The sequence below is a fragment of the Anabrus simplex genome, chromosome 8, assembly GCF_040414725.1.
Source record: "Anabrus simplex isolate iqAnaSimp1 chromosome 8, ASM4041472v1, whole genome shotgun sequence".
In the NCBI taxonomy this organism is placed as follows: domain Eukaryota; kingdom Metazoa; phylum Arthropoda; class Insecta; order Orthoptera; family Tettigoniidae; genus Anabrus; species Anabrus simplex.
In genome coordinates this window covers 17,479,161-17,497,371 of record NC_090272.1, presented here as the reverse complement: position 1 = coordinate 17,497,371, position 18,211 = coordinate 17,479,161, and the positions used below count along the sequence as shown (strand labels likewise).

At 39.8% G+C, this 18,211-nt stretch overlaps 1 protein-coding gene across 3 annotated transcripts in view; it reads left to right on the top strand.

The window, feature by feature from the left end:
- The window catches only part of LOC136879210 (uncharacterized), a 1,250,431-nt gene that overhangs the window by 651,145 nt on the left and 581,075 nt on the right, over positions 1–18,211 (top strand). The gene's annotated exons all lie outside the window — the stretch shown is intronic.

Below are 18,211 nucleotides of genomic sequence, written 5' to 3'. Positions count from 1 at the left end.
TGAGTAATGACATTTGGAGCACAACTAATATCTGAGTGTTATAAAAGGTGTTGCTCATAGGATGAGTACTGAGCTCGATAGCTGCAGTCGCTTAAGTGCGGCCAGTATCCGGTATTCGGGAGATGGTAGGCTCGAACCCCAGTGTCGGCAGCCCTGTAAAAGGTTTTCCGTGGTTTCCCATTTTCACACCAGGAAAATGCTGGGGTTGTACCTTAATTAAGGCCACGGTCGCTTCCTTCCCACTCCTAGCCCTTCCCTGTCCCATCGTCGCCATAAGACCTATCTGTGTCGGTGCGACGTAAAATAACTAGCAAAAAAAGCATAGGATCAGTCGTGCTGCTGTGGCACCTTCTGATCCAGTGAGGAAAGCAATGGCAAACTACCTCACTCCTCATCTTGCCTAGTACGCCTCATTTGGGCTCTGCCATTGGGTTTTGCAGTTTCCCTAAAACTGCATAGCCTTTGGTGGTGCTATTTGAGGATCAAACCAGCCTCTGGGCTGATGACCCAACAGACAGACATTGAATTAGGAGGATACATTTCATTTTTCCTTTGTAAAGTTCCTACCGCCTACACTTCCGTCAACAATCAGCTGCACAAGTCCTGGGTGTCTTAAGATATGTCCTATCATTCTTCTCTCGTTATCCATGGTCCTCATGTTTCTTCTACCCTCATTTCCGCCATGTTAAAAGTTCCTTTGTTTATTTATTTAGTCCCATTTTACAGGATTGAGGCCCTCTCTTACACTAATGTTCTGACTGACTGAGTCATGATCGCCGAGCCAAAACTACTCGACATAAAGAAATGAAATTTTGAGGATACATTTATATTAGAATGTAGGTGTTCACTAAGGGAGGATTTTTGGGCATTTCGTCGCTAAAGGTGTGAAAAGGGGGGTGAATTGTTGAAATTACCATATCTATCTCTCAAAAAATTTGTATTTGGAATCTCCCTTAAAAATAAACACAATTTTTTTTGTTTTTGGGAAATCCCCTTAAAAAGGGTGAAAACAGGTAAAAGAGGGGTTCAATACGTTACAGATATGAAAATTTGTATTCGGAATCTCCTTTAAAAATAAAGAAATACGCACTTCTGGCGGGGAGGGGGCTGAAAAAAGTTGAATTCTTTGTATGAGGATATTTATATATCAGAAACTGAAGATGTTACAGATGTGAAAACTGGCTCCTTTGAAAGTAAAGAAACAGATGTTTTCTGTTTTTGGAATATCCTTTTAAGGTGGGTGAAAAGAATTGAAAAAGTGGATGAATTTTTATAATGAGTACCAGTATATCTACTTTATATGTCAAAAACATTACATGTTACAGACATGAAAGTTGTTATTTGGAAAGACCTTTAAAATTATAGGAACATGTATTTTCTTTTTGTTTTCGGAAAAGACACTTAACGGGGGTGAAAAGTGGTGAAAAATTATTGCATTATTTCTTATGATGATACCTATATCTCTTAAACTGAAGATGCTACATGCGTGAAAATTGGTATTTGAATCTCCTTTAAAAATAAAGAAATTTGTATCTTTTTTGAAAAATCCACTTAGATGGAGGACGGGGGGGGGGGGTAGACTGATAAAAGGTTTGAATTATTTTTATGGGAATACTTATATCTCAAAAACTGAAGATGTTACAGATTTGGAAATAGGAATTTGGAATCGCGTTTAAAAATAAAGAACCTTTTTTTTTACTTGAGAGAAGACTGTTTCTCACATGTACAGTTGTTTATCGCATGGTCAATACGACAAACGTGGTTTACAAAGAGTTTCTGGGGATAAATGAAGCTCAATTTTTTTGGTGAGTTTTTATACTTTAGGGATTTTTAGATAAAGTCTCAGTACAGTAGCGAGGAATGATTACTTTTATCAAGTTACGAAATCCATGCGAGCGAAGCCACAGGTAATTGCTAGTCTTAAAGAAAATACTAAGATACTTAAAACTACATAAATTAATAGTATTTAAAATGAATTTAAATAAATTACTGACTAAATTAATATTAAAACCAATTATTATTAAAATCTTTTAAAACTGACTAATCCTCAGCCACGCACACATTCATACTTCAACCATTCAGTCAGCTGTCCTCAGCAGATAGTCTTGGCAGGTGACTTTAAATCTTCTTAAAGGGCTAGTTTCTCTGACCTGAGCTGGCAAAGAATTCCATAATCTGGCACCGGTCACCACAAATCTATTAATTTTATTTGCGCGTTGCACTGGAATAGAAAGAAAGGATCTTGGATGTGTATTTAACGCTAGAAAGACAGAGGGGTCATATTTGACCCTTTTATGAATTCAACTGGTGTTGCCATAATTTATCTGAGATTTTATTCAGACTGTATAACTTTTCATCACTTAGGCTTTATTTGATGTCGTTAAAGTTTGGATTCCCCAGCCCTAACAGCTTGGCCCCTATAGTTCCATTAACCTTGAAGGACGGAAGGGTCATTTTTGACCCGTATTAGATTTTACAAGAACTCGCATCGTATTTCCATAACATTGCTTCTAATTTATTTCCTATGCGTGATGCAGACTGTTAGCTCCTTCCTCCACTCCACTCCATCTGTTACCTTTACCTACTTACCCCCTCCCCACTGCACCAACGTGAGTCAAGCAGTATTGTAAACAGTTTATTTGTTGTGGTTGTTTTACGAATGATTCCTCAAATACGGAGTACAAAAGGTGCTTGAGACCAGACGATATAATAGTTTTTCTCCAGGAGCTAAGTGAAGATGACTCTGGGGACGAGTCAGGTCCAGAAACACATGGAAAACGAAATATTTTTGATGGGTTCATAACAAGCGGATAGAGACTCTTCATGGATGAATTTATCCTCAAAAACATATAGAAATGTATGGAAACACAGGTTGAAAGTCAGCTACAATGTAAGAACTGGTCTGTGACTATGGATGAACTTGATGCTATGCTCATGGGGGAAACTTGTGGGAGAACCATCGATTTGAAATCACTTTGGTCCAAAATATGGGGACTTGGATTGTGTATGAATGCTATGTTCCTAGAACGTTTTGTAGAAATTTTGACATTCTTGAGATTCGATATCAGATCATCAAGGTCAGAGAAACTTAAAACTGATAAGTTCGGTTTGCCCTGATATCTGAAGGATGGGAAACGTTTATTCCAAATTTTCAGATTTGCTATAAAGTTGGAGCTTGAATTACAATCAATAAGCAACTGTTCTCCAGTAAACTCACTGTCGCTTTTTGCAATTTATGGCATCTAAGCCCGACAAATATGGGCAGAAATTCTGGACGGCCATGGATAGAGAATTGAAATACATCTTGAATGTATCGAGGAAGGGATAAACAGCGCTCTTAAAGGTCCCTGTCATAAACAAGGGTAGGAAGGTTTCCTTTCATCACTGCAGCTGAAATCTCAGGGAACCAGGGGGATCTGCCGGAAGTGAAAACTTCCTGAGCACAAGTTCTAAAAAGGAACAACATAATTTTCGAGTATTTATCAAGGCAAGGTCTGTAATAATGTACAAGTGCTCAGCTCACTTCATCCAGATGTGTACCGTAACAACAGAAGTAAGTATGGAGTCGACGTTGTGGACCAAATGGCCAGAAGGCATACAGTCAAGCCAGCTGCGCATGGGTGGCCAATGCATACATTCAGTAATGTTCTTGAATTAGCAGAAATAAACGCTTGGGTGTTGTACAAATATCAAGATCTTATGAAGAAACATTCTCCTACAACTTCCTGCAGCAAACACCCAGAGTAGAAATAAAAGGACCGATACTGCAGAATGATATAGAAACTTAATCTGGCCGAAGCACGCAACAATTGAAATGAAATGGCGTGTGGCTTTTAGTGCCGGGATGTGCTCGCCAGGTGCAGATCTTTTAGTGCCGGGATGTGCTCGCCAGGTGCAGATCTTTTAGTGCCGGGATGTGCTCGCCAGGTGCAGATCTTTTAGTGCCGCGATGTGCTCGCCAGGTGCAGATCTTTTAGTGCCGCGATGTGCTCGCCAGGTGCAGATCTTTTAGTGCCGGGATGTGCTCGCCAGGTGCAGATCTTTTAGTGCCGGGATGTGCTCGCCAGGTGCAGATCTTTTAGTGCCGCGTTGTGCTCGCCAGGTGCAGATCTTTTAGTGCCGGGATGTGCTCGCCAGGTGCAGATCTTTTAGTGCCGCGATGTGCTCGCCAGGTGCAGATCTTTTAGTGCCGCGATGTGCTCGCCAGGTGCAGATCTTTTAGTGCCGGGATGTGCTCGCCAGGTGCAAATCTTTTCATTTGACGCCCGTAGGTGACCTGCCCATCCTGACGAGGATCAAATGATGATGAAGACGACACATACACCCAGTCCCCATGCCAGCGGGATTCACCAATTACGGTTAAAATTCCTGACCTTGCCAAAGGCCAGCACGCTGAACAATTAGCCATGGAGGTGGACTGCATAACAAAAGAAAGTAGGACATGAAAGGTGGTCATGTGTGTAAGACATGCAAAAAGCTTGTCTGAAAGAGATGTATTAGAAAAAAGAAAGTCGTCACCTGTATAGAATATCCGTGCTCTTCAGACCACTGAAGGATATGCTTAATGAATGTGTGATTTTGTATTCATATAATATAAGATTGCGAATTCTACATTCATTTATAACTGAATTTTGATATGACTCTATGCTTTAGAGCATTCCATGACGAAGATCATTGATATTTATTTTCATTGCAGGAAATATATCCCTACATCTTTACTCACAAATAAAACACTCGAGTGTCATTTCTGACCCCTCCGTCTTTCCAGATGGTGCGACTCATTCTGTTCTTTTAGTGTGGAATGATGATAAGAAGGTGAATTTAAAAGAAATATACAGTGGATGATTTTCAGCTAACACTCTCAACACCATCATAAAAATGTGTAGCTGCCGTAGGCTTCAGCCATGAAAGAGCCTGATAGTATGTATTTATCTCAAGGAATTTAACAGTCTGCAATAATCAAGTCATTTCCACTGAGATGATTAATTGATTCTTGGAATGCCACGCCTGATAGCTAAACCGATAGGATTCAGTAAGCTCTGTGGACTGCCTAGAGCGCTCATGAGTACAGTGTCAAGGGTGAGCTAGGCAGTTGCCTTATTACTGACTCTTGGTGCCATCATCGAAGCTTCTCTTCGACAATGGATAATGTCATCCAGAATTTAGCATTGAATTAGTAGTTCACAGGAAGTAAAGTTCCCAATTGGCACCAGTTTCCTTTTCTCTAACCCTGTCATGCTGGCGCATATCCACCCCATTAAATTCTTTGTTTTTGTTGTTGTTCTTGACATTTTACCCTCACACACTCCTCTGTCTGGCATTAACTGGTAAAATAGTCTAGCCTCATTTCCATTGAAAATGTCATCATTTGAGAAGCCAAAGGAAATCCTTGACACCAAGTTCACTGCCCCCTAGGTGCCATTCCTCTCAACACAGCAGCTGCGCACCTATGTTCTCATCAGCTGAGAGGTCATAGGAAATGTTTGACACCGAGTTCACTTCCCTCTATGTGCCATCCCTCTCAACACACCAGCTGGTCACGGTTGTTCTCATTAGCTGAGCAGCCATAGGAAATGTTTGACACCGAGTTCACTTCCCTCTATGTGCCATCCCTCGTAACACATCAGCTTCTCACCTTTGTTGTCCTCGGCTGAGTAGCTACAGTAATGTTTGACCGCGAGTTCACTTCCCTTTGTATGCCTGTATAGGCATTCCTCTCAACATATATTGTATTGTATATAGTGATAGGATTTGAATCATGGCTGAAAAATGATATAATTGATGCAGGAATTTTCTCACGGAACTGCGGGGTTGTATCGTAGATGTAGGAAAGTAATGGTAGGAGATGGAGTATTATTCTGGTGAAAGAAGAATTTGATTTGTATGCTACGAAAAAAGTTAAGGGGGACAAATATGAAACTCTATAGGTAAGGCTCATCTCTAAAAATAAATGGAAACTTGATGTCTTTGGAGTGTACGCACCAGGAAAGGGTAGCGCAGACGCTGGTTCAGAATTATTTGATACGATAATCAGCTATGTGGAAAACGATGAGGAAAGGAACGTGATTGTAGCGGGTGATCTCAATTTACCAAATGTCAATTGGGAATTTAATGCGAACAACAGGAAACTTCCAACAAATGGCAAATACGTTAATTTGGGAAGGCACCTGATTCAGAAAGTGACGGAACCAACTAGAGAGAAGAATATCCTGGATGTGGTGCTGGAAAAACCAGATGAGCTTTATAGAGGAACCGAAGTAATAGGTGGTATTAGTGATCACGAAGCTGTTCATGTGGTATTTATAAATAAATGTGAAAGAAAGGAAGATATTAAAATTAGAACTATTAGGCAGTGCCATATGGCTGATAAAACAGGCATGAGGGAGTTTTTAATAACTAACTATGATCGGTGTAAAACGGTAAATAAAAATGTAAACAGACTCTGAGATGAGTTTAAAGCAATTGTTGAGGAATGTGAAAATAGGTCTGTACCTTTAAATTATAACAGTTGCAATTCACCTTGCGAGATGAAATAACGTAGTGCTGAGGGTGTGAAAAGTATAGGAGTGTGCTAACATGGGAGTTTCAGTTGATCAATACAGGTGTGCTATAGGCAGATGGAAAGTGAAATTAACCCAAATGGTGAAAACCAGTTTCAACATCACGCAAATTATATTTTCATTAGTTGTGGTGATGGTGCTACTAGTGATCGGTGGAGTGGAGCTAAATTCTGGCCCTGGGCTGTCATGGTAAGATATTGAGAAGCTCAAGGAGGTCATGCAAGAATGCCAAGCGGAGAAGACCAAGGAAATGCTAACGGAAGAAAAAAATGAATTCAAGGATTTGAAGACCTTCATACAACCAGAACTCAAGTGCACCAAAGAGAGCGTTCTGCAGAACAAAAACGAGATAGATAAAATGAGAACGAAAATCCTTCAGCTAGAAGAAAGGTTAATTAACCTCGAAGAAAAGGAAAAGACACGAGCGAATGAAGATAGGAAGAGAAACATAATAATCTACGGGCTGGTAGAAACAGAAAGAGAGAACTTTAATGATATGATAGACAGAACACTTTCCTTAATCAGGGAGAATCTGATTGTCGAATGCAACGAGAGTGATATCGATAATGCCTTTAGATTAGGAAGGAATATGGGAAGAAGACCAGTGAAAGCATATATGGCATCTAATTTGAAGGCTCGAAAAATTTTCGAAAGTGCAAAGAGCTTGAAGGGGACAAAAATATGGATTAAAAAAAGAACTGGACCAAGGAGAAATGGAAAATATGCAAAAATTACGTTTTCATCAAGGGAAGGCGCAGCATTCGGGGCTAAAAACATTCATCCGTGGAAACAGGCTTATAACAGCGGGCGATTCTTGGAGCAGGATATGGACTGTTGGTGAGCTCCGCGAGCTTGGACATTGCCCTCATGTGTCAGCTATGCGGAAGGCCAGCGGACTAGTGAGTGACGACAGCAGATCCGATTCAGCAGGTGTGTGTGGCAATTAACAAAGCAGGGACAGTGAACTGGACTCAAGGAAAAGAGGTGGTCCCTAGGAGCCAAGAAAACCGAGGGAGATTAAAGAAAAGGAACGTAAGCCAGCGTTAAATTTGATAGACATTTGGGCTAAAAAAAGGGTTGACAAGGTCTGAGGAAGCTAGTTGGATCGAAGAGGAAATAGTTAGCTCCCTAAGCACGAATGACATTTGGTAAATTGAGATCACCCGCTACAATCACGTTCCTTTCCTCATCGTTTTCCACATAGACTTGCGGATTACAGAGGAAGTAATTGAAACATAACAAGACTAGAATCGAACACTGTACTCGGTGCTGTTAACTCCAAAATGAGATTAGAACATTAATTGATGCGTTTAGAACACTAAATAAGTGATCAAGACTAGAATTCTAGTCTTAAATTTCTTTCTACTAGAACAAAGGTATCACCTGACATGTATCGTGTTCTTAGCACATCAGCCAATGTTCTGATCACATGTTGAAGTTAACGACATCGAATGCAGTGTTCGATTCTAGTCCTGTTATGTTTTAACGCTTCATTTGTAATCTGATTTTCTTAAAACAAAGGTATTCCCTGTCATGTTGTAAACACATGCCGTATCGAGTACAGTGTTCGATTCTAGTCTTTTTGTGTTCTAATCACTTGTTTAGTGATCTGAACACATCAAGCAATGTTCTGAACGCATGTTGAAGTTAACGACATCGAGTGCAGTGTTCGATTCTAGTCTTGTTAGGTTTCAATCACTTCTTTTGTAATCTGATCTTCATAGAACAAAGGTATCCCCTGACATGTTGTAAACACATGTTGTATCTTGTATCGTGTTCGATTCTAGTCTTGATCACTTATTTAGTGCTCTGAACACATTAATCAATGTTCTGATCACAAGGTGAAGTTAACGACATGGAGTACAGTGTTCGATTCTAGTCTTGTTAGGTTTCAATCACTTCTTTTGTAATCTGATCTTCATAGAACAAAGGTATCCTCTGACATGTTGTAACACATTTGTATCGAGTACAGTGTTCGATTCTAGTCTTGTTGTGTTTTAATCACTTATTTAGTAATCTAAACACATCAAACAATGTTCTGAACACATGTTGAAGTTAGTGCAGTGTTCAATTCTAGTCTTGTTATGTTACAATCACTTCTTTTGTAATGTGATCTTCTTAGAACATGTTCTAAACACATGTTGTATCTAGTACAGTGTTCGATTCTAGTCTTGATCTCTTATTTAGTGATCTGAATACATCAATCAATGTTCTGATCACATGTTGAATTTAACGACATCGAGTACATTGTTCGATTCTAGTCTTGATGACTTATTTAGTGATCTGAACACATCAATCAATGTTCCGATCACATGTTGAAGTTAACGACATCGAGTGCAGTGTTCGATTCTAGTCTTGTTATGTTTCAATCACTTCTTTGTAATCTGATCTTCTTAAAACAAAGGTATCCCCTGACATGTTGTAAACACATGTTGTATCGAGTACAGTGTTCGATTCTAGTTTTGATCACTTATTTAGTGTTCTAAACACATCAATTAATGTTCTAATTTCATTTTGGAGTTAACAGCATCGAGTACAGTGTTCGATTCTAGTCTTGTTATGTTTCAATTACTTCCACTGTAATCCGCAAGTCTAAACTTGCACAATGATGTTATCGCTGCACACTCATGCCTTGGCGATGCATGCTCGATAAAGCTATGCCTTGACATAGGAGGCGGAGGAGGTAGACGAGGAGGAGGGGGCTATAACAGCCGCCGCCATCTTGTGTAGTAGCCTCTAAGCGCTAATTAGCGTCGGGAAGGGCGTGTTGTCGTAAACTAAGGATAGTATCCTTCAAGATGGTAGATGAAAGGTTACGTTCGCGTATGCACTAAAGTTTTGCTATCTAATGATGATAGCTAACGGAATTATTCAAATTACCCGCCACCACATTTCAAAAGTAGTAGCTAAATATAGCAGCACAATGCTCTCTTGATTAAAGATGGCGGATGTCAGCTGTCAAGAAAGCACGTGGATTTCAATTTACCCACCACCACATTTCGAAGGTAGTAGCTAAAGAGGGAAGCACTGAAGTTTTCGGTGCAAGATGGAGGATGACAGCTTTCAAAAAGCACGTGGATTTTAAATTACCCGCTTGTAGATTTCAGTACCGTAAAGATAGCAGCACTAAGGTAAGCGATGCAAGATGGTGGATGACACCTGTCAAAATGCACGTGGCTGTCAAGAAGGCTTTGTTTACAAACTCAAATCTCGTGCCAAAATTTAAATCTCTCGCCAAAATTTAAATTTCCCGTGGGAGAAGGAGGTCTCTAAGGAGTGCCTGAGGAGGTGGAGGCGCCAGAACCTGTAACTTACACTACTAGGGGCTGTAGTAAGGATGCAAAGGAGAGAGCATATAAGTATCTGGTAAGACCCCAAGTAGAGTATGGTTCCAGTGTATGGGACCCTCACCAAGATTGCCTGATTCAGGAACTGGAAAAAATCCAAAGAAAAGCAGCTCTATTTGTTCTGGGCGATTTCCGACAAAAGAGCAGCGTTACAAAGCGTTACATATCAGTTGCTCATCTTTGTTCTTATCAGCTAAGTAGCTGGAGGAATTGTTTGATACCGAGTTCACTTCCCTCTGTGTGCCATTCCTCTCAACACATGAGCTGCTCACTTTTGTTCTCTGGAGGACAAGCGGATTGCGTTTGTCTGTGTAGTTGTGAGCTTGTGCGGGGGTCCTTAGTTCGAAGAAAAGGTGCAGAGGGATATACAATGGATCGTCAAATTAAAAAGAAACGTTCCGTAGGTAAACTCAGGGTAAAAGAAGACTATGAATGTGAGTAGCGCAGTCAGTGAAACAGCTAAAGCTACAGGCTTTTCCGAAAGAACAATCTATGCTATAAGGAAGGAACACGCACAATGTCCTTTGCAAACTCCTGCAAAAAAGGAAAACAGGGAAGGACGGAAGAAAATTCATGGAAAATTAAATATGATGAAATTGTTCTAAGTGGAGTGCGTCGGGTGGTTTGCTAACATACCACCGACATTGAACGTGATTTTGAGTCGGGTAAATGGAGAAGATTCTTTGCCACGATATTCCAGAACTACGTTGTATCGCTTCCCGTGGGTAAATATTGGACAGACAGTGACAAAAGAATGGAAGGATACGACAGTGAAAAGTGCACGGCAGGCCGCCCTTGAAGGGATGCGTTCGGGACATAGGCCACCGAAAAGCCGAGGACCGCGATTCGCCTTAGTCCGCGCGGGTAATGAGCATGGTTTTGTTCCAAATACTGAACTAACATGTTTATACCATAAAAACACGGCGAACGCCCACGAGGAAATGACTGGTGAAATTTATGAGAAGTGGTTTTCGGAACAACTGTTTTCGAACACTCCCGAAGGTGCCGTGATAGTGGTGGATAATGCCGCTTATCATTCCCGTATGTTGAAACCTTTGCTGGTGGCTTCTTGGCGAATAGATAACATCGTACAGTGGTTACGTAAAAAGAAAATATCTTTTGAGGACGGGATGCTCTAGCGAGAATTGTTGCACATCGCTTCTCAGCATAGGGCTCTGTATGATAAGCAGAGAGTAGATTAACTGGTAAAAGCGGCTGGTCGACCAATTCTACGTCTCCCGCCTTTCACTGCGAGTTAAACCCTATTGAGGTGGTGTGGTCCAGATGAAAAACTACATCCGATATCATAACGTATCATTCAAGAGAAATGAAGGAGAATTGGGCAAATTACGTGAACGAAGTAAAGAAAAGAGATTTGTGGAAAGCAAACGAATTACAGGACAATGTCGACGATAAAGAGTTTTTAATAAGACTTTCTTCATCGTCCGGATCATCCTCAAGTTCATCTCCCGAACCCGGTTCATCCAAAGCGGGAACATCAGGCCTTGCAGAAATGATAGAAGGTGATACTGCATCATGTCTATAAGTATGAGCCGTGAAAGCATCAATGGCAACATGATAGAAGTTGTACGTCCAATGTCTGAGGGCAACGACAGTGATTAGGGTATGTTGTATTTATTCTACCATCCTATAAATATCAATTTATGAATTAATGAACTTAAAATTACAAAATTACAAACTAAAAATGTGGAACTGTGACGCCCTGTTTGAGTCACACTCGAGCGTGATCTTCACTAGCCGATTTCGCAACAGCGCGCTCCATCTACGCTGTACTGCAATTTAAGGTTGGAACGCTCTCTAGTCTCTGTTTTTGATCCTCCGAGGCCATCCATATCTATAAACGGACTACCATAGTCAAAAACATACCAATGTTTGTATATACAGTTAAAAGAGAAGCTGGGTCAGCTCTCCAAGTTCTGTTCGTTCACGATTTAATACATATAGTTTTTGTTGTGTTTTTCGACATATCGCTGCAATGTGATGTTTACAGGATAGTTTATAATCGATCTCTACTCCAAGATACTTAACGGTTTGTTTTACGGAGATTTCCTGTTCATTGCATCTAATGGGTGACTGATCAAAGCCAGTGCTATCTCTGAACCATTTTGTATCATCCATGTCTGAAGTACTTCTAAAGTCTTCCGTATAGTAATCCGACATTCTTCTATAATATTGTGAATGCAGTAGATTACTGTATCATCTGCATATTGTAGTATCCGAGCTGATTTACAATTTCTCTTTCAAGATCCGCAATATACAAAATAATACATAATAGGCTTTAAAATGTAACGCTGTGGAAGCAGTACGGCAATGGCTTTAATAGACGATTTGTTGGAGACATACTCGTCGATGCGTATAGAGTTGTCCTATGATATTGGTCAACGTTGAGGGAAAATCCATATTCCTTAGTTCTTGGAGTAAGATGGAAATATTAACATTGTCATAAGCACCTTAAATATCTAAGAAGGCAACCATAACGTGTTGCTTTCTGGATTTTACTAACAATATATTGACTAGTAAAATATTCAAAGCATATATCGTGCTGCGTTCTTTGAGGAATGCAAACTGGTACTTCGGTAGAAGGTCATAATATTCTAGAGCCCACATTATTCTGTTCAGTAAAAGTTTTTGAAACAGTTTCCGAATACAAGAACTTAAACAAATTCCTCTGTAACTAGTTGGATCATGTTTCGGTTTACCCGGTTTCTTTATCGGTACTAATACGAAATAGTTCCACAGGTCAATTGTTTGAAGGAGGATATTCTTAGCTTGTGGTGGTAAGCATATGCTATGATATATAATCAATTTCCGTATTATATGAAACAACATCGCATTCGATGCGAGTATTGGTCGCAGCAATGTTTGAAATGTATTCGTAATTCCAGTTGGAGCAAAGGTACTACACAATCAGGAGTTAGAGTTTGATAAAATTGAAGGAGAGTTGGACTATCGCAGTCGGTATTGGGTATATTATTGCAGTTAGAGTTACATAACTTTCGAATGGTGGAGCAGACATCTTGAAGAGAAGTTTGTCTATTTAATGAATTTGTAAACGCTTTACAAGCCAATAGTCGTTTCTCATTGAATGATTTTTGGATTTGGGCAGTTATTGTCTTGTATTGAAGATAAGATGCTATTGTTCATTCATGTTGGAATTTCTTTAGAGCATTTTTTCGACGCTGTACCCATGCTGAACGTTCTTCATCCCACCAATGAATGTTAGGTGAATATTTCGAAGTGTATTTAAGTTCAAGTGGATGGTACCGATACGTGTCTAAATATAGCTTTATAATATTTAGTAATGTCTGATATTGATCATTATTCCCGTTGTTATTGACAATGGACAATTTATCCTGAATATGCCTTTGAAATAACGAAGTATCCATATATTTAATTTGTCGTACACTCATCGGAAATTTTAGTGGTGAGGTGATAGTAATGAAAATGGGAAAATGATCACTTTGCTGAGTATCCTTCCCTGTTTGCCACAACAGCTTATGTGCCAAATCAATAGTTAGATCGACAGCACTGGGATTTGTATTGGGCGCAGTGATCCGTGTTGGTGATCCATAACTTAAAATTGTAAGAGGGGACTTATGATATTCTCTATATCCCGGTCTTTTTTGCAACAAGAAACACTTCCCCAAATCGGATTATGGGCCCCCAATAATAGTGGACGTTTGGAATTGTGCGAAAAAAATTTCCATTAGTCATGTGTCGGTCTAATTTTAGGAGGACAATATAAGGAGACGACGATTAAATTATTCATGGTAATTGCGATTGTTTGGATCTCTTTGACTTGGAAATCTATAGTCTTTTTAATAAGGATACACACACCATTCGCAACATACCATCTAATCGTACGACATTGAAACTAGTGACTCGGAAATGATATTTTCGTTTGAGCCATGTTTCACTGTGGATAACGATTTGTAGATGAAACATTTGTATAATCTGAATGAATTCGCGTTTCTTGTTTAAAATACTCTGAGAGTTCCCCTGCAATCATTTTAATTATTAGTTAATAAAGTAATAACTTCATCGTGAAAAACTCTAATTAAATGACGCCATTGAACATCTTGTCCCATTTGGTTCATTATGAATTCAAATTTTTCGATAATTCTTGAGCTTTCCCCTCAGACTGAATGCTTACATTAGAAGATTCGCCCGGCATAGAAACACAAGCCTCAGTAACACAGTTCACAGAACGGACTGGGTCTGTACTGGTAGAGCTATTAATTAAGGAAACATTCCCAGAATTAGAAAGTAACTGAAATCTGATTTCCAGAATAGATTGTGTGTCTCGTAGAAGGTCCCTTATCAAATGGTGGTAGTTACTTCTATCGAAACCTGGTATACAAGTTTTTCGGGGTGGGCTATTTATAATAGCAGTAAACTTCCTTTTACGAGGGGGTAATGGTTCAGATGTACTAGAAGAAGGCACTAACTGGGGGAAATGTTGTGGTATTGTTAAAGGATTACAAGCCTGTTCCAAGTAATTTTTTCTCCAAAAAAGACTTATTCTCAACACTCATTATTCTTTTAATTTCCTTCTGTCGCTGATGTTCGGTACACCGTTCATCCCCTTCCGAATGATTACCTTCACAATGGATGAATTTGACCAGTGCCTGTGTACAGTCCTGGGTGTTATGATTAAAAGCACATTTCCCACAGCGAGGTTCCCTAGCTCTACAATTTGTCGATGGATGGCCATATCTTTGACATTTTCGACAAATGAGAGGTACAAAAACGAATGCTTGTACTTCCAGAATTACGTTAAATATGGAAATGTTCTTAGGTAGTTTTTGAGACTGAAAAATTACCTTTAGTGTACATGTAGGTATGTATTCAGTCTTACCCTCCTTGGATGCTCTTCTCTTCATTCTTTGAACCTTGATCACCGGGTGTACTGAATCTATGTACTGTAAGAGTTCAGACTCTGATTGAGATGTATCAACCCCCCTCACCAAACCAACTCTATTTACATTGAAGGATGGTACACACGCTTTCAAGTGTTTTTCTTGAAGAATCGGATTGGAAAGAAAATTGTCAGCAGCCTGTCGAGAGCTAAAAGTAACTTGAATTCTGTTGCGGCCCTTTTGATGAATGGCTTTTATGTTGGGTATCTCCCGTTCATATAAGGTCCGCCTAAAGTCATAGGGTGTAGATATCCTATTTTTTTCGGATCAACCGATTCGACATAGACAATATACGGCCCTATATGAGCTTCTGTATAAGTGTATATTGTATCAATATGAGACACGTCATTATTATTAACTCCTTCACTATCCATATCTTCTTGATCAGGTAACTCTTTATCAACAATCATCCCATCTAAAGAAACTTGTTCCAAGCTTAGATACGGAATCGGATCTGGAGATCTAACCAAACCTCCACCTCCGCTATCTGCAGACAGCCCACTTGGTATGATTCGAGTGGTGGTAGGCTATGAGTGCTGACTTTAAATTCCTATTCATTCTCTCAGAATATGACAGGTTGGGGTAATAGGGAGTAGTTGTCACATGGGAGATGCACAAGTCAAATAAAAACTTCCTGAACAAGTGACTAGTAAACCCAGCAGCATTATCAGTAACTAAAAACTTAGGTGTTCCAAAAGATGCGAAGATAGAATTTAAACAGGAAATAGTGGACTGCGTATTAGTTGACCTGGTTGGGAAGATCCAACAAAGCCTGGTAAAAGCATCAATGCATACAAATGCATGAGTATTTCCTCGACTAGAACGCGGGAACGGTCCCACATGATCTATAAACAATCGCTCCATAGCCCTGGAAGCTTGAGTCATGACAACAACACTACACGTTTGTTTATGTTAGGTTTACTAATAGCGCAACTCTTGCAAGACTTAACCATGGACTTGATGTCCCGATCCATGTTTTTCCAAATAAAGAACTGCCTTATTTTCGACCTAGTTTTTAAGTTACCCAAGTGTCCACCAATGGGACTATCATGATAATATTGAAATATGGCAGGTATCAAAACCTTGGGTACAACAAATTTTACCTTTTTATCATGACGGGATTGACAACAGAGTACGCCTTTTACTAAGGAATAGGGTTTAATAATTTCACCAGATTTAATTATTTCCAGAATTTCTTTCAACTGGGGATCATCATTTTGGTGCAGACCAATATCTTGATACAACATGAGAAGACTAGTCAAAATAGGGCTCACTGTTACCAAACCAACCTGAGTTATACACTTCACTTCCGACTTTTCACCAACCTCCTCTCCATAAAACATGCGGCTAAGCCCGTCAGCGATTACATTTTCAGTTTCACGAATGTGTCGAACGTTAAAACTGAAGGCCGAAATTCTCAGCGCCCACCTCGTTAATCTTCCCGTCCTTTTGGGCCTTTTCAGAACTCAGGAAAGAGCCTCGTTATCAGCCTCTTAATCAAAATTAACCTGCTCCACATGAAAACAATACCGCTAAACACTCCAATTCGTAGATAGAATACTTCCTTTCCAGAGAAGAGAGAGATCCAGACGCATAGGCGATAGGTCGTCTACCCATTTCTGACTCTTGCAATAAGACTCCCGCAATAGCCTTCCCAGAGGAGTCAGTTTGGATTATGAACCGTTTATTGAAATCAGGAACAGCAAGTATTGGAGCATTACTAAGGGCTTTTCCAAGGACTCAAAGGCTCTTTGTTGAGGATATTCCCACACAAATTTGACATCTTTTCTACGTAAGGAATTCAAAGGAGCAGCAATTTCTGCATAATAAAGAACGAACTTTCTAAAGAAATTGGTCATGCCAATGAATCTGGCAATTCCTTTTACATCTTTAGGAGGTTTGAAATCATGAATAGCTTGAGTACGGGCATGATCAATGGAAACACACTGCGAGGATACAATATGACCCAGGAAAGAGATCTGAGATTTGGCAAAGTTGGTTTTAGAAAGCTTCACTGTTAAACCTGCTTTCTTCAATCCTTCAACTACCTCCTGTGCATGCTTGAGATGATCTTCAAAATTTGCTGAATACACGATAAGGTCATCGAGGTAATTTATTACAAACTTAAATTTCACGTTCCCAAACATAGAATCCAGTAATCGGGTTAACACAGCGGCTCCAGTCGACAAGCCAAAATGGATCACAGTGTACTCATATAAGTTCCAGTCGGTGGCATAAGCAGTGAGGGGAATAGATTCCTCTTCTAGAGGCACTTGGTTGTATGCCTGATTCAAATCGAAGGTCGTAAAATAATTAGCACCATGGAACCAAGAGAAGCAAGTCTGAAAATCTGGTAAAGGCCCTGATTGCATGATGATCTTACGATTTAATTCTCTATAATCATCTACTGGCCTGTAACCTCCAGATGCCTTGGGTACCAAAAACATCGGGGAGGAATATGGGGAGATAGAAGGCCTAATGACGCCATCCTCCAGCATCTTATCAATGATTTTCTTTAATTCCACCATCTTATGTGAGGCTAACCTATAGGGGAGAGATCTAACGGGAATCTTGCCGGTTACATCAGTGTGGTACTTGACAACATTAGTCAACCCCAGCTTATCAGTGAAGACCTCAGGATACATCGCACAAAGATCACGAATTTTACAAGCTTGGTCGTGAGGCAGGTGATCAAGATCTAACGGGTCACTTTCGCTTTCCTCAATATCGTCATCCAAGGCACTAGCGGGATACCTTTGAAACATTACATCTTCGTGGAAATTGAAATTTCTACCAGGACAGAATTTGAAGCTAAAATTTCTATCTTGTAAATTCAAAATCATTCCAACCTTGGCCATAAAATCAGCACCTAAAATTATTTGGTAAGATAAATCAGACCCCACGAGACAATCTGTTTTCCAAGTTCATTCAGCAATTCTGATTTTGACTGAAATGGAACCCAGAATACTCAATCTGTCTCCATTGGCAGTCACACAATTAAGATTAGAAGCCCTGATTTCGGGTAGATTGCAACAACCTTTCATCTTTGATTACCAATCCTCACTCATAAGTGATACAACGCTACGAGAATCGATGCATGTTCATTATTGACTTCAAGGCAAATGGTCGAAGTCCTCGGAAGGACATTACTAGAAATACCTAACGTTTGAGGAAAGGGAACCTTACCATTCACATCACCTTAAACCAACAAGCTCTCTTTAACTGCATTGGATACATAAATCTAATGCAAGATCTTGTAAACAATACACAATGAGTTTAGTGAGTCATACCTCAAAAATAATCACTAGAACAATATTACGGAGATTGGAAAACAATATAAGAGAACAATTATCTGAAGATCAAT